We start from the raw sequence: 23,206 nt of genomic DNA, 5'->3' as shown, positions 1-23,206 counted from the left end.
TCGGCTGACTCAATAAATGCAGCTTGTCACATAGTTTTATAAAAATAAAATACCAAAAATACATTTATAGGCTACTTTTAAGTCTTACTTTTTGTCCTGTAATTAGTGCATTTAATAAGTAGTCAATATAATCCCTGCAGAAAAGATCAACTGAATTAATATTAAAGAATGGTGGATCTAAATACCAGTTTAGCTCATTAAAATAAAAGCCAGTGTGTGTTATAAGTGAACGTATGTAATTTACAGTTATACAGGTTCTATGTTAATGATTTTTAAATGTGTTTTTTTTCTACATACATTTGTATGTTTGGGTATTATGGAAGTTATATGTAGGTGCATGTTATATGATTAAATTATGGTCTGCTGGAGGAAATGCTTTATATGGAAGAAAGAGGTTGTTAAAATTGGTTAAATATTTTTTAAATGTTTGCATACGTTATGCTATACAGAAGGAGAACCTCTGCAGCGTATTTTTCTAATGACGAAACATACATTAAGTATTAATGGTTATTTTTCCAGTGTATCTTTTCAATGGTTCTTTGTGAAGCATTCAAGAGTTGTATTTTTCACAGATGACCTTGATTGCAGTTTCCATAACAACTGAAACAGCCCACTGCGTTTAGCATGTAAATGAAGGAAAAATGATTAAAATGGGAGTATTTACTGTTTTCTTGCAAAGCTCGGGGTCATTATCAAATGAAATTGGGAGACTCAAGAATGGAACGATTCTACAATTCATTCTCTGCAAGGACATACATATATATATATATATATATATATATATATATATATATATATATATATATATATATATATATAGAATTATATATATATATATCAGTTAATTTGTTTGTGTGAGAGAAATATTTGATGACAGCCAGTCGGCTTTTATGTATTTTATTTTTATATTTTATTATTTTTGTATTTTTATATGTATTTAGGCAATAAAATGAGTAAATACATCACCCAGTATGAAAAAAAAAAACACCTGCAGGGTTAACATAGAAGTGGCCATATCAAATAACTACCTGGTATGTGTATGAAATAGTAGAGTTATCTTCACCAGTGTATTCTTCTAGGTTCTATTGTATATTTTGTTTTATAAAATGGGTATTTTAAATACTCTCTCCTGATTGGTCAAATGATGTGTTGATATTACAGCATATCACCATGGGTTTGCACTTTTTTTAAAAACGGGCAAATCACTGGCAGGTATCCATACACCTAGAATTTAAAAACTAAAACAGCAGATATATTGGAATTTATCGCAATAAATATGACCGACGAGATTTATGTCATTGTTGATCTTTTCGGAAACCGAAGTGTACATGAGATATTAAATGAATCGAATCGGACACCAATGATTAATTAGTGTAAAAAGCAAAAGTAAGTATTCAAATAAATTCAAAACTCGTCATTCTGATCGCTCTGTTCCTTCTCCCTGAACTACGGTGGAAAAAAAAACTTTCAGCTTTTCACAAAAGATGTGGGTCCCTCTTAAAAAAGATTTTGGAAATGAGATTTTTGCTCCCTCTGTCCGTTCTTCGGTCTGCCTTCTGCCACTGGACCCACCCCCTTCGCAGTTATGTGATCTGCTGCTGAACATTTCTAAATTCATCTCGACAGTTCCTGCCACACCTTTTAAATGTGTCCATGTACGATGGTATCGTGTTTTCTGCTGTGCCCTGCATTGTTTAAAATTGTTTCTTAACACTGGTCCAGTAGATCTCCACATTACCAGGCTGTAAATTGCAGTCAGTTTGATAAGTAACTGGGTATTCCATGCAAATACAGTAACGTCTTTCTCGCCATTTCTTCGCCTCGTGACTTAGAACACACCCAGGACGTGTGGATATTAGAGTATAGAGATATTATTCCTTACTCATTCACCACATCCTGGAGACTTTTTAAAATTCAGAAGTTTAAAGCACACCAGGTACTCATGTCACCACTAAATACATCTGGTACAACAGAGTGTTATCATTCACCAGCCCCCCTGCAACACTCTGCCCCTAGTGGATATAATAAATACTATGTTTTCTGAAAAGTACAAAATACCACATAAAGCGAAGTTTGAAAAATTTCCCAGGATTGAATTGAATGAATCAGAAAACTAAGGGTAGATGGCTCTTTGAGCTAAGCTCTCTCTCTCTCTCTCTCTCTCTCTCTCTCTCTCTCTATCTATATATATATATATATATATATATATATATATATATATATATATATATAGTAACACTGCAGGGAGGGGGTTAATATCCTCCCTGCCAAAAACATGTGCACGTTTTGTTTATATAATTTGTTTATCACCCGCTCGTGGGGATTATTGTAAATTAAGACCAAGTGCAGGGTATCAAGAGTCAGCAAGCAGCCTATTCGAGGCAGCTGAATAGAAGAGAGCAGAAGATGCGCTCTGTTCCCGAGCAGTCATAAATAATGTAAGTTTTGTGTTTAAACCATTGTGTTTATTATGTGTTTACGTTGTAAACGGCATATCCATCCTGCGAGCTAGTAAAATAGCACTCAAGAGCTTTGAAACTTCCATTTTTGTGTCCTGGGTCCTGTTTTGAAAGCGGCAATGAACCATAGTGAGGAGAAAGAGAGAGAGAGAGAGAGAGAGAGAGAGAGAGAGAGAGAGAGAGAGAGAGAGAGAGAGAGAGAGAGAGAGAGAGAACTAGACTAGCTTTTCTTCTGACAGACATAGTACTGTTTAACCCCTAATGGTTTGATATTTACAGCAATCCTGGGGTTTTTTATTAAAAAAAAAGTTTTTGGTTCATTACGGACTGACATAGGATTTAAATTAAGGTTGATATTACAGCAATCCTCAGTGTATTAAAAAAAAAAAGTTCAACAAATGAAAACCATCTCAGTACAGCCAAGCAGTCATCAACATAGCAGACAGATCAGTATGCATACACCCCTCTGTTATGGGATAATGCCTGATTAAATTAAAATACTAATTAAATTATAAGTTTTCTTATGATTCATCCTTACATTTCATATGCTTATATCACAGCCTTCATTCTTTTTGTTCCCAAGTAATTTATTTTACTGGAAAACTAAAATTTATTATTCAACACTTTGGTAAAATAAACGCAGTGGTTTGCTCTATAAAAATTGTTCAGCAAACGCATTCCTTTCCAAGAGATCTGCCTCTGTGTCACATTTGCACCCCCCACCCCAAGTTAATGGTCTCAGTCACCTTGAGCTCATGATGCAAAGTAATTTTCCCAGTAGCCTTGATCAGAAACTATAAATCAGTTTGATGTGCTTTTGCAGTTTAATAACATTCTGTCTTCTCCAGCAGCCTCTGAGGCACAGACTGCGGTAGTACAGAGAGCCAAGATGCTGAGAAACAGAACACCCTGCTCTGCCGCAGCCGTTTTGTGAAGTAATTACATTTTACTAATCCTCACATATAGAATGCATTATTTACAACAGATCACCAGCACGGTAAAACAGAGGAGCACCATTTAACTTTTTGCTAGGGAGAATTCTTTTGGAGTGCATTATGATTTTTCAGTTGCATCTATTTCCAGCACAGAGTCCAGCTTGCTGCAACCTTTACATTTGGTTTTGAGATCTTGAAAGGCCATATTAAATACCAATAGTATAAAAACACTTGTTAAAAATTGATTAATTGATGATTATTATTAATAATAATAATAATAATAATAATAATAATAATAATAATAATAATAATAATAATAATAATAATAATAATAATGGTGATACCACTACTATTACTATTAATGTTACTACTACTTGTAATAATAATCTATTTTAGTTTCAGAGGTAAATATTAAGAACAGTTACATTGTATCTCATGAAGCTCCTTTTGAATGTAGCATTTACTAGGAGGAAAGGCACAGTTTCTTTTCAATCCTTTTATCAGATATATCCAATGTTCTTTATACTCCTCAAAACATGTCAACCTACCACATCTATGTCTGCTCAAAATACATTTCACGAGGTAAACATGAATGTCAAAACAACGTACAATCTCTATGTCAGGCATACTGCAGTTACATCAATGCATAATAAAACACCTGCAAGCACAGTCAACTATCTATACACATACTTCCCTATAGGTTACCAGCACAAAACAAAAACCTCTTAAGACTTAAAGAGTCCATTTAAAAAGTCAAATGGCATGAGACTGTGATGGATGGTCCTTTGACTGTACGGTATGCCTTAGTAATGAATATTTATAAGATGAATTAAACAGAATTTTTTCAGATATTTCAAGCTGTATTTCATCATTATACAACAATTGCCAATTGCTACTTTGTTTAACTCAAAGGACAAAATAAATAAATACAATAGCTTAACAGGCTTCATATCTGTATCAATGGTAGACATCCTAGTATTTTTGGTTTATTATCATATTTGCTTTATGTCATGTCTACTGTATCATAAGCAAAATATCATTGAAAGTGAAGAACATATAAGTTAGTTCTATGCTTGTAAACAATGAAATCATAATAATAATAATAATAATAATAATAATAATAATAATAATAATAATAGTAAATTCATGTTTTCAGTAGCCTTTTAAGTTGATGTCATGCCAGGCATTGCCTGTGAATGTCAATCATTGTTACTACTTGGTATATCTATGTCAGCACATAATCAGCCCAGTCATGTGACTAAATACCAGGAAGAATCTTGGCTAGCACACCTTAGGAACCTTTTCCTTGCAACTCACTTTAAAACCAAATGGGGATTACAATATGGACAAGTGATAAGATGCAAACGCTGCCCTCTCCAGCTGTATCTTGAAGTTCTCCAGGTTAAGTAAAAAGAGATTTAGTTTAGTTTAGTTCTGGATCAATTGAATGTTGCATTGTTGAAAGAAATGTTAACATTTTGTACAGTGCTTTTTTTTTTTTTTTACTTCTTTTTATTCTTCGTTTTGTCTGTGTACTCTGCAATATACATTTCATCACCAAATTCTCAGGCAAGCTTAAAGTAAACATCCTCAAATGTCAGCACAGTGGGAGAATGTTATAGGATAAAGTACTAGCCCTCTTCACTCCAGTCCGGTGTGTTTGAGTCCCAGCAGGAAAAGGTTATTCCATATGTAACAAGAATATCTGGAGCTTTATTAAAGGCTGTGCATCGTTGAGGCGAGTTATATATGGACATTCCTCATGAGCGGCATTCGACTGCTAGAAAATAGGATTCCATTCAGTGCCCTGATTATTGTATATCTTGTATTATTATTATATTATTATTATTATTATATTATTATTATTATTATTATTATTATTATTTATTATTATTATTATTATTATTATTATTATTATTATTTATTATTATTATCTATTATTATTATTCATTATTATTATTAATGTAATAAGTGTAATAAACAGTTAGTAACCATATGTGAGAAGAGTCGATTGGTTTGTTACCCAGTTATTACATATCATTTCATTGTTAACTTGGGCTTGTCTGTGTGGCAAGGATGGCTTTGTGTCTGGCGTGGGTGGTAACGTCAGCTTTCCAGGAAGTAGTACACACAACATATTATAAGACCAGATTTTCATCGTCTCAATAATATAAATATCAATGTTGGCGACGGCTTTCGTCTGCCCCGCATAATAATAATAATATAATAATAATAATAATAATAATAATAATAATAATAATAATAATAATATTCAATAATAATAATAAATTTTTAGTGTCAGTAATAATATTCAAAATTATTAATAATAAAATCACAGTCTGGTATCAATTTTCTTGCGTGTATAATGTAATGCTCCAGAGTACATACTTTAATTGGAATATGGTATGGCTGTACAACTACAGTATAATTGATTTCAGAACTACTGACTACCGAGAATCAAATACAATCTTAATAGGGTTTTACAGGGTCATTCTTTCAGGCACATCATCAACACTGTGCCCATAACAACTTATATTATACAATTCTGTTTTTGGCTCAAGTTGCTTTACGTAAAATTTATAGGTCATTTCTAGATTTTCGTTTTAATCCTAGAATTCAGTCGCAATATTTGAGCTATATGGATAATACCAAGGTTGATGCAAGCCCTTTGATTAACAATTATTGTAGATGCATCAAATTATTTTATAGTAAATTTAACTATATGCCTTCCTGCAGGCTTTGAGTAAAAGTGCTAAAATAAATAAACAACAAGTAAATAAATATTCTTTAAAAAAATCTTTGGAACTTTAAAATGGGCATTATATTAAACCAAACTATAGACTTTACTAGTGTAAACAGCACAGCACTTTTAAGAAAATTGACTTTTGTACTTTTTGTTGTGTTTTAATTATTTAAAGAGGCAATAACTAAATACACAGTAAAACCTTTCTAACCCTGCCCTCTACATACAGGCATTCTGTACAGGCATAATTTTGTGGTCCTGACCAAATCTTTATTTTATTGGTGTGATAACTCTTTACAACAAGGAACGTGTCTATTACAGAATCTGTCATGATTTGCAAGTCTAAACCCAATTTAAACCCCACTGTGCAGTCTGACATCAAGTCACGTGACTTTCTTTTCTAAGTTTATAATCAAGTATATTGCGTAAATGTTTACATTATGGAGAAAGTACAATTAAAATGAATACAGTCCTTGAATTACAGAGTATACCTGGACAGTACTCTGGCTGTACAAAGTGTAGAAAGGGTTTGTTACTCATCTTTTTTACATTGTAAAACATAAAAGCAATCTAGCCAATAGCCTACCCACAACAACAGAAAGGGCTTGTACAGTATACATTGGAAAGTTGCACAATTTTCACAGTTTCTCAGAACTAGATTTCAAATGGACAGCCTATGATGCCTTAGCAATATCAAAGGCAATAATGGCACAGCAAGAAGTTTAGCAATAGCAACATACATAATAGGAAGGTGACATAGTCTGCCCTGTTCATTTAAATCATGTTTTACAAAATAATGATTTCCCTGATGGGCAAATTATTAAAATCTGAAGCCCTGTAAAGAATCTGCCTACTATTGTCCATCATTATGTCAGCTGCTGTAAAAACTCTTCCTTAGCAGTTATTGTTATTCCAGAGACCTGTTAGTTCTCTACCCTTGACCACTGTAGAACAAGAAAATATTAGTTTCACTTTTGTAGTCTGGGTGACATTCTACCAGGCTGCCATTTGGGGTACTTGGAGCTTCCCTTCTAATGCAGGATCTCAAAGTTAAAGCCTAACACCCTGTATAACTAAAATGAGCTGTGAGTTGCAATGAGGTGTCTCAAGTCATGGTTTTGTACTGTAATTTCATTTTGGTCTAAATGTCTGCCATAGACTTATACTATGTAGGCTGGATCAGGCAAAGTGTGTAGCAGCAAAAGAATAGGAAAAAGGAATCTTTGGAAGCTCACTAGATGTCACTGGATTTTATTTCCATAAAGAAACTTTTGATTATGTATTAAATTTTTTTGGTCATCGGTTTTTTGTTTTTTTATTAATTGTATTTTTTAGTGCTTATTTTTAGCTATTATCAAGTTTTATTTTTGGGGGGGGGGGGGGGGGGGGGGGGGGGGGGGGGTGCTTTTGTTTTTGGTATGCTGTGTGAAATTAGTGTTTCCGGTTACCTTCCAAAATACTTGAGTGTTTTTTTTGTTTTGTTTTTTTCTGTCAAAATATGTATAGTAGTAACTCAACAGTACTTGTACTCTTAAGTTGTACCTTCTTTCCTTTGCTGTCTTCCACAACAAAATCCCTGTGGTCACGAGCACATTTTTGTGCGTAGTCATTTTTGTACATTTCGCCACAATTCTGTTTTAAATCCAGCATACCTAAACTGTAATACAGCTTTAAATCCTGCTAACAAGCCTCCTTTCCTGATTGTAATATCGTTTTAAATCTCGCAAGCGGAGCATTACTGGGAAATGTATTTATTATTATTTTTGAAGTAGGTTTTATTTTTTAATGGGAAAAGGGTAAAATTGATTGATTAACCATTTCTACAGTTTTTCAGGTGTTTTCTGGTGTTTATTGGCTATCCACCGATTTCATTTTTTGTATCAGGGTGTTTTATTGTTTTTTATCGGATACAACTGAAAATCAGAAGCCCTATCTATGTTGTATATATCTATAGCAGCAAGCAGAAAGGATGCAGAACAGCTCAGATGAAAGCACCTCACCATATTATCAAATAAAAAATAATATCTGACTGCAATAAGAGGCGCTAAAAAAAATGAACTTCTTAAAGAAAAAAGCAAGGACTACTAAATAACAAGTGTCATATGTGCCCTAGCCTGCTCTGCTGAGGTAACAGCTAGACATGCAGTAATGAGTCTATGAAAGAAGAGTTTTGCATTGTTGTACTCCATTATTTGCTTTCCAGTACAGCCACGCTGTATCTTAATGAGAACTAAAATACAGCATCAAATGCAATAATAAAAACAAAAGTAAACAGATGCACATTAAAATCAAGTGTCATTCAAATGCATAGGGAAAACAGTACACTGTTGGAACTGTTTATATTTCCTAGAGTATACTATTCTATCTGTGGTTACTTATGAATACCTCCTTTCAAAATGTTCAAAAAATAAAATCCTTAATTTGATATTTTATCTAAAGTGCTTTCGATTCTTGGAAAGAAGGCTATATTTTGGTTTCAGGCAAACAAGATGATACTTATTCTAAATAAAGTATGCCTCCTTCAAAAATATAACGAGATCACTTTTTTAAAGTCTGCTCCTAAGCAGGGGAATAATCTCATGTTTTGCTGCACAGAAAGATTGTTTTGTTATTATTTTAAACACACTTCCATCCATTTTGACAGGTATTGAAATCTCTAAGTAGAGAGGTATAAAGATGCCTGTTTATAACCTAGAGAATTAACTGCTATTTTGATATCTCAGAAAACTCAATTTGGATGTGAATGCATGTTGTGACTAGACCTCAAGAAACACATGACATTCTGTTATATAATAATCCTTTACTGGTATGTGGAACCATGCATATCATATATATTTATTTTACATCACCCGAGCTACACTGCAGCTCCACACATAAAGATATTCTTATAAATAATGATATCTGGCTCAAATTAAAAGTCACCTCCATATTGTAGTTTGGAAGATGAATTTTACTGAGACTGGCTTCTAATGTTACTAAAAATATATTTTGAAATTCGCTAAAACATTTTAGTATCTAATTTTAGTACCGAATGCATTTTCATTACCTCTAAGACAGTTTTTCTTTTTGTTCCCCTTCCATCTTGTTTTTTTTTTTTTTTAAACTTTTATATAAAATAAGCGACTGGTACCCGCCATTATTTATACAGAAAACTGTGAAATAATTGGCTGTTCTAAAAAACACCTTTGTCTTAGAGCTGGAATTGAAAGGGTAAAAACAGAAAACACGTTTAATTAAAGGGGCTGTTTGTAAATCATCATTGGGTACAGAAAGAAAAAGACCAAAACAGTAGTCGCTTGTAATCAGGTGTACAATTATACAAGAGCAACTATAAATCAAAACAGCTATGGGGGAAAAGCAAGAGGTGATTCTGAGTATATGTAAATGCTTCCTTCTTATTTAACAGATCAATTTTTAAATGTCCTATGTGTGTTTAATTTTGCATAGTAATAAAGTTGTAGGTGAGAAGTCTTTTATATCCTGAGGATTATATATATATATAGCTTTCCCAATTAATTTTTAATAGGAAGTAATGGTATTCTAGGAGCTTACAGAACACTATTTTGTAATGCTCATGTTTATTTTTTTAAACGAATAGTTCCCTCGGTTTACCTATATATCTGAGTGTGAAAGTGATGCAAGTATGAAGAACTAGTCATGTTTCATTAATATCAAACTCTTCAGCTGAGACATTTTCCAAAGGTTATGTCTAGGCTGGTGACATTCAGTGACAGTCTAATCCTGGGGTGACAGCTAAATTCCAATACAGGTATATTCCCCCTGCACTGACAAATTTAATTTATAAAAGGCTTCAACCCCATTGCTCTGTTCTGCATTGCTATCGTCAGAAATTGCCTAACAGCAATACTGCAATGCTTGGATGCTAAAACTGATGTATTAGAAACTTTAGAAACTAAAGCAACGCATGGCAGTACGGAATATAGTACACAAAACAAAGGTAAGCACCATTTTTAATACCAACTGTATCAACTTCCACCCCTATAAACAATCACTTATAAATGACTGTAGCTTGCTGTAACAATTGTTAATATTTTTCTGCAATGTAAAACATTTTTAAGAGGCAAAAGCCATCTCTTATAGTATCTCCCATTGACATATCCCTTGTCAATTTTTTTTTCTGTATATGATTTAGTTTTTTGTACTTTGACATTATAGATCGACTGAAATGGAAGATTTTCTTGGGGCATCCTATCCATGTGTTAAGTGAAAATATATCCTGGAGCGTCTTGAGAAAAGAGTCATCAGTTTGAGCATAGAGTCATTGTAGTTTGTCTGTAGATATCCTGGAGACACAGAGGTTCTTGAAGCATTTTATCACTACCCAAAGTCCCTTTAAATGTTAAAAAAAGAGAAGTATATTTGTATTCCAGAAGCACTGTATATCACTAAGGTATCAACTACATTTGTTTATAAAGACAGTCACATTGGAATGCAATAAAAAGGCAGGCTGTGGGTAATTTATAATAACATGGCATAAGCAAAACAATTACCAGGATAGAATACTAGGGATTTAGAGTTGGATATCAAAAATGCCATTTTATGTTCAAAACAGATGTTCCTAGTTCTGAAATTGTCCTGATTAAAAACCTCAGTATCCTGGTTGACAGCTTTTGAAATATATCAGCCAGTCTTGACATTAAAGTTTCCATGGCAACATGACACATGAAAGCATGTCTGCACCAACTCTGTATCAAGAAGAATTTTAAAAAGTAAGCATTGGGGATTTCTAAAATACATAGTCAAATAATCAAAATATAAAGTAACATGAAAAAAGACAGATGGCATTACACCATGAGGGCATTCAATAATTTTACATTTAATTTAAGCCATGTTTAGAAGGCTGTTTAAAGAACAAAAAAAAAAAAAAACAGCTCTTATCTATCGTTTTTTGGTAGAGAATTTTTTTATTATAACCCTCCAGTTTTTACAGTTAAATTTTCTCTCAATCAACCTAATGATAATCTTGGGCTGGTGTACTATGTGTGGGTGGAAGATGAACCTAATGGCAGATTTTTGCTTTCATTTTTGTACAAACCCAACACAAATTAGTGTTTCACGGTTTTTAGTTTTTTTTTTTTTTTCTTTTGTTGCCCTCTGTAACAGGATACAGCACAGTTATAAAGGCAGGCATATGGGCAATCTGTATTAACAGATTGCATTTTTATTAGAGCAGATGGCTTAAAATCTAGTTTTCAAACATTTACTTGCAAAATATCAATGTTTCCTTTGGTACTTGATGCTAGAAAGTAAAAAAAAAAAAAAAAGAAAGAAAATGCTTTATCAGTTTTCAAGAACAGCATCATATCAGTTCATTTGTATTGTCATCATTACCTACACTAGTAATTATTATACACAGTCTGAAGACTGTTAAGCATACTGTATATTATACAATAGCTTAACTTTGCTTTGCTCCATTACCAAAGCAATGGAAACTTCAGTACAGACTTCAGTACAAGCTAGATGAGAGACATATTAGCCATTTTAGAAATACTTTAAGAAACTAAAATCAGTGATATACATTTCAACTAGAAGTCTTTCAAAGTCTTCAACTATTTGTCACTGAATTTGAATTACTTTTTAGTGTTTCTAAATTCAGCAGTATTAGGTGTTTTTATGATAGATGTATTAGCCTGCGTCAGAAAAGTAGTAAATGTAAACCAAGAATTTCATTTTGGTCTTTATTATTGTTTTTTTGACTATGAAACCCAATTCTGCTCATAATGCCGGATCTCCCCTAAACCGGACTGGCCTGAAGCACCCTTAGTTTACATCCTATTAAAATCAACAACTCACACAAACACTCTAAAGATACTAGGGTACACTTCAAAACTCAGGCACATTAACTGCAGTTTACTGTAATTTTTTATATATAACTCGCACCTTCTGTATTGCACTCATGCCTGAGCAGTTTCATTTAACATCATAGCCCCTTTATCTAATGCTTCCACTTGTAAAACATGCAGAGAGGTAAATAAAATAATGCTATTTAGTAGGATCAGTTATACTTTTAAATATAAACAACTTTCTTTATAGTGTATTATCAATGTATCAATTAAGCATGAAAGGTACACCTGTTACATTTTTTCTTAAACATAATTAAAGGCTTGACTGTAACATTAGCTTTCAATGCAAGAAAAAAATGTAGGCTGTGATTCTTATGCCGCACCTGTAACCTGCACTCAAGTATGCCATGTGCCTTGTTTATATTGCACATCCTGTGTAAAGTGTGCCACAGTGTGATACAGTGGAATTGTACCTGCTAACTCCACATAAAAGTTGCATTTCTTCTTCTTCTTCTTCTTCTTCTTCTTCTTCTTCTTTCTTCTTCTTCTTCTTCTTCTTCTTCTTCTTCACTTATAGTAATACAGTACCTTGTAGGGCAAGTTGGGTAATAGTTAAATCGCTGCAAATGTTTATGTAAGAGCTCAACCCTTTGCACTCCTATGTCGGACCAGGTCTGACATTACAATTTTCCCTTTCCAGTCTGATGTCAGACACTGTCCGTCATCATCAAAAAGACATCAAGCACAAGTATCGAATCATTTTTTTCTCCGGAAAAAGCAGAGAAAACCTTTCAATGGACGAGTGAGACCAACAGGAGCCGAATGAAACCGAAAAAGGGGTATGTCTGAGCAAAATATATATAGCCCCTGCACCACAGAGATGACATAGACACAAACAAAGAAAATAGCTGTTTCCACATCCAGTGCTCAAAGAATATCACAGACATTTGCAGAGTTTTTGTTAGATGTTATAGTAATAAAACAATGACTTGGATTGCGTTATTGAGGAGTTTGGTGATAAAACGAGTGATCAGGAGAGGATTTATCAGTATGCACTACTATGAAGAGGTATGTGAGAAATACAACAAACAAGGGGTGGGGCTTGGCTGGAGATGCAGTACTGAGTGTTCTTTTGTGATGAAGTGTCTTTTAAACCTGTTTTACTCTGAAAAAAAACAAACATTTTAAACAGCGCGTACAAAATAAACAGCGTGTGTGAAGATAAATTGGACCTGACTCGCCTGGCGAGCGCTGAATAAATGGACCGCAAAGGGTTAAGTCATTAGGTCCATCTTCTTTCCATGCATAGTGCTTCACCAGACCAAGATTATCATTAAACTGGCAGAGTGAAAATGTGATAGAAAGCTAACTGTGAGAAGAATCTGAAGATCATTAGTATAAAACAATTGGGCTTCAATATAGGAAGCTAAGCCCAGACGAGTAATGTATTAAGGTCTTGATAAGGAAAAAATGTGTCAATGTACATTATCAATTTTGCTATGTTTCACTTTAGACTGACATGTTACATTCAGAATCATTTTAATGAATGATGTAGTTCTATATTCAAAACAGTTCAAAAGAACACTAACCAATGTTATAAAATCATTTTTCTTAAGAACATTATTAACATTACTAATGGTACTTCTTTTATGAATCCTTTGGGTCTTTGCTGTTTTTTAATGTTGTTCAGGATATGAAAACATTTTGTCTTATTGCAGCTAGACTACTGAAGTGAATTGGAACTGTAACACTGGTGCAGCTGGTTTCAAAGAGTTAACATTAGGCAGTCTAGATTCATGTAAATTGTCTTTGAGAAATCTACATATTACAAATTATAAAAGCAGAAACAAAGAACCCAAAAGTCTACAACAGAAGAAAAGTGGGATGGGTGATGAGATTACAGTGCTAATAATTGTTTTACAACCACATTCCTGCTCTAGAAGAATAAAACCAAGATTTAAAAAAACAAAAAAAACAAAAAACAAACAAACAATTGCAACCATTAGCTAATACAAATTATGATCTGGATGAATTTTGGTCCAAGCTGCAAGGTAAGCTATTGCAGGTGCCTTGATTTTGTAAACCAAAGATTAAAAAAATAATAATAATAATGGAGTTCATGTTTTAGCATAATAAACCTTAGCTATCAACTGCAACTCATATTTTATAGGGGATGAATGCATTGAACTACTGCAGCACCACCTGTTATTCTACTGAGGTTTTCTTTTTCTGAGATGAACGCTTACATATTTGTTCAGGGACTGTTTTCACCTCTCAGTTCCTCACTGTGCTGTCCTGGATTACCTCCTCTGTCTGATTTCTGAAGGTGAGTTGGTGAGGGACCATCAAGATTGTCATATCCTCCTCAGAGAGTGGAGAGCAGGGATGTTTGTTCAGCTGTTATTGTTTGTTCTATCAACATATCATCATCGCCTTCACACAGAAAATCCTTGTATGTTTGTATAACTTTTTGGAAAGTCAGATGTTTTCATTGAGGAGAACTAGAACTTCTTAACTTTAAAAGGTATATAATATTAAAACTAGAAACATACCAATGGGTAGATACTGTATTCAGAACATGAATACACCGTGGTGTCTTGTTTCAGTATTTCCAGAGCTCTAACGTAGTAGTTTGCTTTAGGCGTTTGTAGTGTGGTACATTATTAGTCAATCAAATATGTTGCAGCAACATGAAATCGTAAATACTTACTTGCATAATTGCCTCATAACCACAATGACTCCAGTCCTGTAGCAATAGTGGAGAACCCAAGCACTCAATATGAATTGGTTTACAGGGATCAGCAGGTTCGCCTTCCATTTTTGGTGAAAACAAATATTTCCTAACAGTTAAGTATAACCCTAAATACATAGATGACTTATGATTGTAATACTAGGATTGAATGTGTATGGGGTTTCCCATCATTCTGTGTAATTCTAAATTATGTTGCTCCAATATTACAGCATTATGTGTTTTCTTTGGAATCAACTAAAACACACCTGGCATTCTACAGTCACAGATAATGCCAGTTTGATTCTGGGACAAGGTAAGGGAAAGGTGAAAGAAATGACATTTGAAGCTACTTACCTTTGATGGAGTTCACTGTACATTTGGACTGGCTTGTAAAGTGTTTTAACCGGAGTTGAGGTGGGACGGTGAGGGCATTACTACTTCTCAAAGATTTGGCAGCTGTCATATTGCTAATATTTTGCTTTACTCATCTAGATTCATACCCATTACGGTTGGCTACAAAAACGGCATGAACAGAATGAACAGTAAATGCCCTTTGAAGTAGCTCTTTCACCTTTCAATAATTTCTACTGACTCAAAAATTCATTTTCATTTCCATTTCATTTCCTGGGCTTGGGTGACGATGCTAATTTCTATAATTTAAAAATTGTAATTTTCGGTAAAACAAATCGATTTTCAGACAAGTCCAGTTTGCCTCCATTTTCATTACAGTTTGCAATATCCACTGCAGATTACATGATGACCCATCAGTGGCTTCCTTGTTTCTGTATTACTGATCCCTCGTCTAGCGCCAGATAAGAACAGAGCCTATGCATCAGCCTGACAGCCTGCAAACAGAAAATGGGCTTGTAGGATTGGATTTAAATCCCAGGTGTGAGAGATAATTACCACATCACTCATGCAGCAACTGAAAAAATGGTATTTCAACAAGAAAAATTACATTATTTTTCCAGTGCCAAAAACCATTTTGGAGACATCACATTGATGCAGTGTATAATTTACTCATTAGAGCAGTCTTTTGCAAGGACAAAAATTAGACGGTATTGTATAGACCCTGACAAGAAAAAAAAAAAAAAATTGTAATCCAAGAAGCAGTAATGTCCTGGAAATTGAAAAGGGAGGTAACTTGTTCTGTGCCTAATATGTAACTATGCCTGTCACAATACTTCTTGTAGGGGAGGCAGTCCAACACAAAAGGCAAGCCCACTTGTGAAATGACAAGCTGCAACAGTAATTGAAGGCAAACAATATTTACAGGAATATTCTGTAGTATTATTAGCCTCCCTCTCTTTTCTACAAAGAAAAGTGCATATTACCCTCTGTTTTGTTCCAAGAAGCTAAACACGGTTTTCCTTTATATACGTTATGCAGACATACTCTTCCTCTCAATAGCCAAATCAGCTACTCTTAAAAAGAAGCACAAATGAAAGCGTACAAACTTTCAAATGACACTTTAATGCATTTTCCACATTTTACAATCTTATAACGTTAGCAACATTTCTGAATGATTTCCGGGTCTGGTGTTTCAGTAAAGTACAATATTTAACAAGCTTCTTAGACGATTGTCCTAATAATTCACTATATCTTTCAACCAATAGCTATAATAATAATATTAATCTTTATATATCACCTTTCATAGTGGACCACCATCACAAAGCACTTTACAAGATACGAGACTAGGGTGTGTGAGGTATGCATCAGCTGTAGAGTCACTTATACGTCTCACCCAAAAGATTGAGCACAAGGAGATTAAGTGACTGGCTCAGGGTCACAAAATGAGTCAGTGGCTGAGCTGGGATTACACCACCCATTTCTTTAACCATTGGACCACAGAGCCTCCTAATGCTCTGTGGTCCATATAAAACACAACATAAAATAAATCCAAAAATACAACACAAATTGCCAGATATTACAGAGACACACTGTACAAGTTCATACATAATAACAAAACATTTATTTTAAATACATAAAATACAGTTATACATACATTAAACCAGTATCACTTACCGCCTGTTACAATTAAGAAAGCCCCCTCAAGTGCAGTGAAGAGACTCCCATTCGATCTTTCTGCAGGGCATGTTTTGTGGTTGAATTAACTTTGAAGTAATAAAATGGCTGATTTCTAAAATAGCCGGGTCCTAGGGTATTGTCCACAGCACTCTGCAAGCAAGCTGCTTCTCTTCCTCTGACATCACATGAACCCTCAACTGGTACATTTTAAAAACATAACCTACAGTATTATGTACTGTTTAGTACAATGCTATTAACCTTACACAACCTTACACAAAGAATCTTCAAGTTTTTGAATGTTATCATTGATTTTTATCTTAAACTCATTAGTCTTTATTTAGATTTGCTATGAAATTAGTATTTGTGATAAATTGGCAGTATTGGTAAATTAATCAGTTTTTTTTTTCCCCCATATCATTTAGTGACATGTTTAAACCATGATTATTAACATGGTCATCCTTTGTTTACAATGGTTAACCCTTACCTAACCAGACTAGGTATATGGCACCGCAGCCAAACCCTGTTCAACAAATCCAAATTTTCATTGTCAGAACCAATCATTGCTATAACTTTATGTACATTTTTATGGTTACTTACTTCTTTAAATTGGATGGTACTTAATTGTAGAAGGCAATAACACTGGATACTTTGTGCATATAATTGTAATAGGTTTGTTGCTACAGGTAAATATACCCAAGTATACTTTACAGTCTAGTCTTGCACATTTTTATCAAGTGCCTTGGAGAAGGTCCTGGGTTGCCAATCAGCATATAGCTACAGTGCCCCCTATGGCATGGTATAGTCAGGACAAGAGAAGTTGGGATATGATCAAGCATCAGATAAATAACCCAAGAGTATCAGCTAATCAAAAAATAACAATTAAGATTACATTTACTTTAATGAGTAGGTTCCAAGAATTATTGACGTGTAAATGTTTCTGATCCCAGATTGGGTCTATTTTTTAGAGTGATGTTATTTTAAGGGATGTGAAATTACTGCTGTCTGTTTCTGGTCATCTTGCCAGGACGCGCTTGCAAAAGTAGCCTCGGTCTCAATAGGTTTTTTCCTAGTTAAAGAATGAATAAATATCATAGATAAAAAACATGGGTGCCCAAGTATGTTCAACAATTATACCATGGTTTACTGTCTTGGGCAGGCTTTTCCCAGCACTCTTCCGTCTGATCTGAACCAATCAACTTCTATTCAAAGAAGACAAGAAAACATTGTGAGTATTCCTCAAAAACATGTGGCATATCCAACTAAATGGCTTGGTTTTGTCTTCCACTTTGTTGAAGAAATGTTGGTGATTTGATATGATCATGCTACATGACCTGAATGAAAAAAAAAAGTTCACAGCTGATGGCTCATACCTTCACAAAATTAGAATTTAAAGATTTAATTTTCTGATCTAATAAATACATATTAATATAAATAAACAGTCCAGAGTTACAGCTGCAGGGTTTTTGAAAGTCAGGTTTCCAGGTCATTTCTTAAATCATGAGCTAGTTTGGTTGTCATTTCCAACCTTGTTTACTGATCCTTCTGTAAATAGAAAAGCACCATATTTACAGTGTACATTGGCAGACTGTAAATTCTAAGGCCTTACTTATTAAAAGTCCTTACTTGCTCAATATAACACAGTCCTGTGCACTTATATGAGTCATTACTAATACCTGACACAGTAATCAGTCATTCTTTATTGTCTACAACTCTATCATCCAATGGTTTTGCTACAGAACAAAAACAGAAAAACATATTAATTATTACATTTCACATCTTTCATTAAGGCCCATATCATAAAAAAAAAAAAAAAAACATTTCTGAATATTCAAAGATATGATTTATACTTTTACAAAATGTGTGTCAAGGTAATTTATTTTTACTACAGTGAAACACACTTGCTTATTATAACAGAACAGGTCCTTCTAATTTGTTAATGTAGTATTTCTAGTAAGAATATGTATCTGTTGCACTACAAAACAATGTAATAAGTGCAGTGTCCCTATTAAATAAATAAATAAATAAATAAATAAATAAATAAAAGAATAAAACATTTGAACCCTTAAAAATGTGTAATACCCTACTACTCTTTTGCCAATTATTCCTCTGTAAAATCCAGAATAATTCTAGGCCCATTGAATGAAAGACTTGGCTCCTTAGAGATATTACTCTAAGCTATCGTAAAATACACCTTACTTAATCTTGCTGTGAGCAATGTTCATATAATTCTCTGAGGGGCAGTATATTCAAACATCAAGAGAATCCCTTGCAACTAAAAATGTAATGGAAGCAAAAACAGAGCACTCTGAAACCGGTAACAAGTATATGCCTTGCCAGTCATTTCAACCACTTCTTTTTTTAAATGATATAAATAGCAGACAGTAAGCCCTGTAATCTGGAATGTCTGCATTCCATTTTTTGGTGGTCCTGGGTTTTAAACTGCTGTTCAAGACATTCAAGCTCATTTCGCAGAAAGTATGTAATGATTTTTCCTCTTAGTTGTGTCCAGGGAAAGTGGGGTAGGAATAGAAGCCTTGATTGTGGATTTTTATACTGACTATAAATTTATTTTCAAGTGTTCTATCCTGACAGATACTGATTGCTGTTAAAATACTGTGTGTACAAAACAATTTAGAACTGCTAATAACATAGATATTCGTACTGTGTGTGCCTTATGATTTAGTTGACCTTAATCACAATCGTTTGGATTTCCCAGCTATATATATATATATATATATATATATATATATATATATATATATATATATATATATATATATTTTTTTTTTAACAAGACAGCAAGGGAAATTCTAATCCCCAAAACCACAGTCAAAGGGATTATATTATATATTTACAATAAAAGCATGCGTGACTTAAGACCTTTAAAAGCACCCCACAGCTCTTCAGGTATAGGACACATGCTTCCTGTCAGAAGAAAGATACTGTAGACTGTGCAAGAGAGTTACAACATATAAACAACACATTTATATTTGGATTTCAATCATTAAACATATAGAGAGCTAACTAAATTATATATAAAAAGAGCATACTTGAGCAAATAAGAAAATCAATATACTAATCAACAGAATACTGAAAATGTTTGCATAAAAAGGCAAGGAAAAAGTAAGAAATAATGAATAGAAAGCATACATGATATCCTTTATGAGGTGATTTAGTAGACTACAAAGCATGCATCTGCAGTATTGTTACAGATAGTTAAAATCAATCAAAAGGAAAAAATCCTGAAATAAGATAAGTAAAATAAAAAAAAGTACTTGACACAGTCTCATGTGGGTTTCTTAAATCAATAGGAAATGTAAAGGTTACAGCAGATGTTTAAGTCACTCACCTCTTCCATACTTTGAAGTTGTCTTTGGAAGTAAACCTACTATATTTTAGCAACAAACAATTTAAATGTATGCAGCAACTAAAAGTTTGATAATGGCATAATCAGATTCTCTCATAATGAACACATCTGTTCAGAGACTTCCAGGCATTCTGCATTATGCAAATCCCGAACATGCTCCCTTCACGCCAGTTGTATTAGCAGTCCAGTAATTAATGAACCATATTGTATGAGGCTCATCATCTGCTTGTTGCTTTCATGCATTTGAGCCACAATAATAAACATCTGCTGAAAAAAACTAAATCCAGTCTGTAATAAGCATGAAGATTTCTACATAGTGTAATTAGAGAATATGTTCAGAAATACAAAATGAGGCTCACACTTACTTTAGCTTCCTAGATTTGAATCAGACCTTCTGCACTGTGTTGATGAATTCACATTGCTTATTTCCGTGAAAGAGTACTACAGATGTATGAGGCAGCCCCCTGTATTCCTGACACCTGCACACACTTGGAATAAAAATCAGAACATAAATCTCAGGTCTATCAAGAGATTATGATGTCCTATGCTACTAAATATTCTCAGAAGAAAATACAATGTACAAACTTGAACAAATATTGTTATCATTTAGTGTTCAACAAAAAATGAAATATCCAATGTTTGAAGTAAACCAATCTCATTATACACAATACACTGTAAGACTACCGATGAAGTACTGTATATATTTGTTAACTGACAATGTCTGAGTAGTATACCAGAACATTCTTAGGACAAAATCTTTCAAAATAAACTGCTTAGTTTAGGTATTTTGGTGAATTCTTACCTTTATGTGATCCCCTGGTTGCCAACTGTCATTTCAAGTAGAATTATTGTGACTATAGTATCAGAATTCGTATGTGATTGTTTTATTGCTCTGAGCACACTCTTAAACTTATGTTTAAGGAGGACAGATATGTTTTTGGACTCCTGTAGTGGATTGTTCATGCACTGAGCTTTGCAACATCCAGACAACTTTTAATAAAATCAAGAAAATCACACAGACTCATTTAATTTGAAGTTTTAACAAATCAGAGCATTAACAGTGCTCCTTCTGTTTATTAAATGCTTAATAATGGATCAAGCTCTTGCAAGCATACAGTGGCCAGTCCAGTTATTTTCATTCAAATTCATCACATGTTAAATATAATGGTCTCATATTAACTGCACCATGCTTGGATTAAGCCTGTCCTCTCTCTGTTTTTAATTTTTTTTAAAAATGTAAGCTCTTTTCCAAATTCACCACCTTAAGTCATTTTTTGGCCTTGTTCAAGAGATGCCTTGGACTGGTATCTTATCGGATAATAAAAAAGCTTACATCCTAATTTTTAGAACTAAGCTCTCATTATTTTCTAAAATAATGCGGTACATACTCTTGTCTTTCTTAAAGTATCTTCCTTTGGTTATCATTCAATGTTGGCAAATCCCGATTTTAAGAGCCTACACTGAATCCTGCTTTGAGGTGTCAAAGACTAAGCCTTATCTTTTGAAGGTCTAATTCCCTTCCAGAATTCTACTGTGTTTCTGAGACAAACTTTAAATTCTTTCACTTTTAAACTCTACAGTTTCCCTGTAAATAAATACTTCAGTTTATTACTGCAGTAAAACTTAAATAAATGCAACATGGTGTTTTTTTAAATTGTAAATGTAACTGTCCAAATAGTTGCTTTTTCTTTTGTAATACAAATTAAAGTTGCTACCGTCCTGATAAGTGCTTATACTATAGACAACTCTTCTAATTTTAATGAAATGCTCGCTTTGGCTGCCAAGTTTTCATTAATTTCTATAATGTAATGAAGAGAATGGATATTACACCATATACTACCTTATTCTGTTACCAAAGGTATTTAAATAGTTCATTTTTAAAAAGACCGCTCATTATAGAAAGGCCTTGGATTCAAAACACTGCTGATTACCAGCAAGTCCCGCTTCAACTGTCAAAACTTATTTTTCCATGCCCAGCATAGCCTTGCTATGAGCAGGTAAAGAAGAGGTCACAAAATTATTTATTTTCCTTCAGTAGGTTTGCTGTGTACTAAAAATTATTAAATATAGTTTACACTTTATTGTCTTATATTCAAACATAACACCCCCTCTGTTATAATACAACATTTACACTTATATTTGAATTATTATAGAATACCTGTGTTTAGCTTAAAGATTACTTTCTGATCTGCAAGGAACTGCAAAAGATCCTCTTGTGAAATTGTTGACATTTTTTGATCTGTAGAACATGTATTAAGTCTTGTACTGTAGAATTCTGAAATGTTTTGACATTCTGTACATATCTTTAAAATACTTTTGTGTTCTGATGCACAATTACAAATTTAGCAGCTAAGTGCTTTTCTGACTGATGACTCTTTGTAAACTACTGTTGAACCCAAAAGACAGCTAACTTAAGGGTTGGCAACAATATCACACTCTTTTCTTCAGATTTCAGACAGTGCTTTGCAAGTTGTGGTAGCTAGTCTGGCCAGGTTAGAATATTTGTTCCTATGTTTTTTAAATTTAATTTATAAATATTTACACTAGGGGCTGTAGAACAACAGGGTCCAAATACATAATTCAAGCCAAGTTTGGACTTGAAAACGTGTAAACAATTAAGGACATTGTATCTGGTTTCTGACTTTTTTGTCACTTGAATAGAAACATGGTGTTATATACACCTTTTCCTTTAATGAAGGAGTTCTTTTACAGAAAGTTGCTGGTCAGATTCTGTATCCTAAATTGTTATGTGCACTGATTGTTTGTTAGGCTAATTATTTTAAAATGACCCTGGTTTGGCCTATTTCTTGACAGGTGTTTTTTGATAGGTATTTCAAACAAACATTTTATAATGACATGTACTGCGATCAATCTCTTGTGATTTCACTGTCTTTGCAACATTAAAATATGGACAATTTTTTTGGTAATGGCTTACTTTTTTTCACAAACACCAAAAGTTTTTCAGCAACTCAATTAAATGTGCTTATGCATACAAAAAATGCAGTCAATGACAGGTATTCATTTGGAGTTAACCATTTATGTTTACACTGATTCATAAGGAAGAGGTTACTGAATATTCTCCTCCAACCACTGACAGTTAAATATTGATATTTCCAATGCATTAGCTGGAGCCTTACAA

The sequence above is a fragment of the Polyodon spathula genome, chromosome 12 (genome assembly GCF_017654505.1).
Source record: "Polyodon spathula isolate WHYD16114869_AA chromosome 12, ASM1765450v1, whole genome shotgun sequence".
In the NCBI taxonomy this organism is placed as follows: Eukaryota; Metazoa; Chordata; class Actinopteri; order Acipenseriformes; family Polyodontidae; genus Polyodon; species Polyodon spathula.
This window is presented reverse-complemented; position numbering follows the sequence as displayed.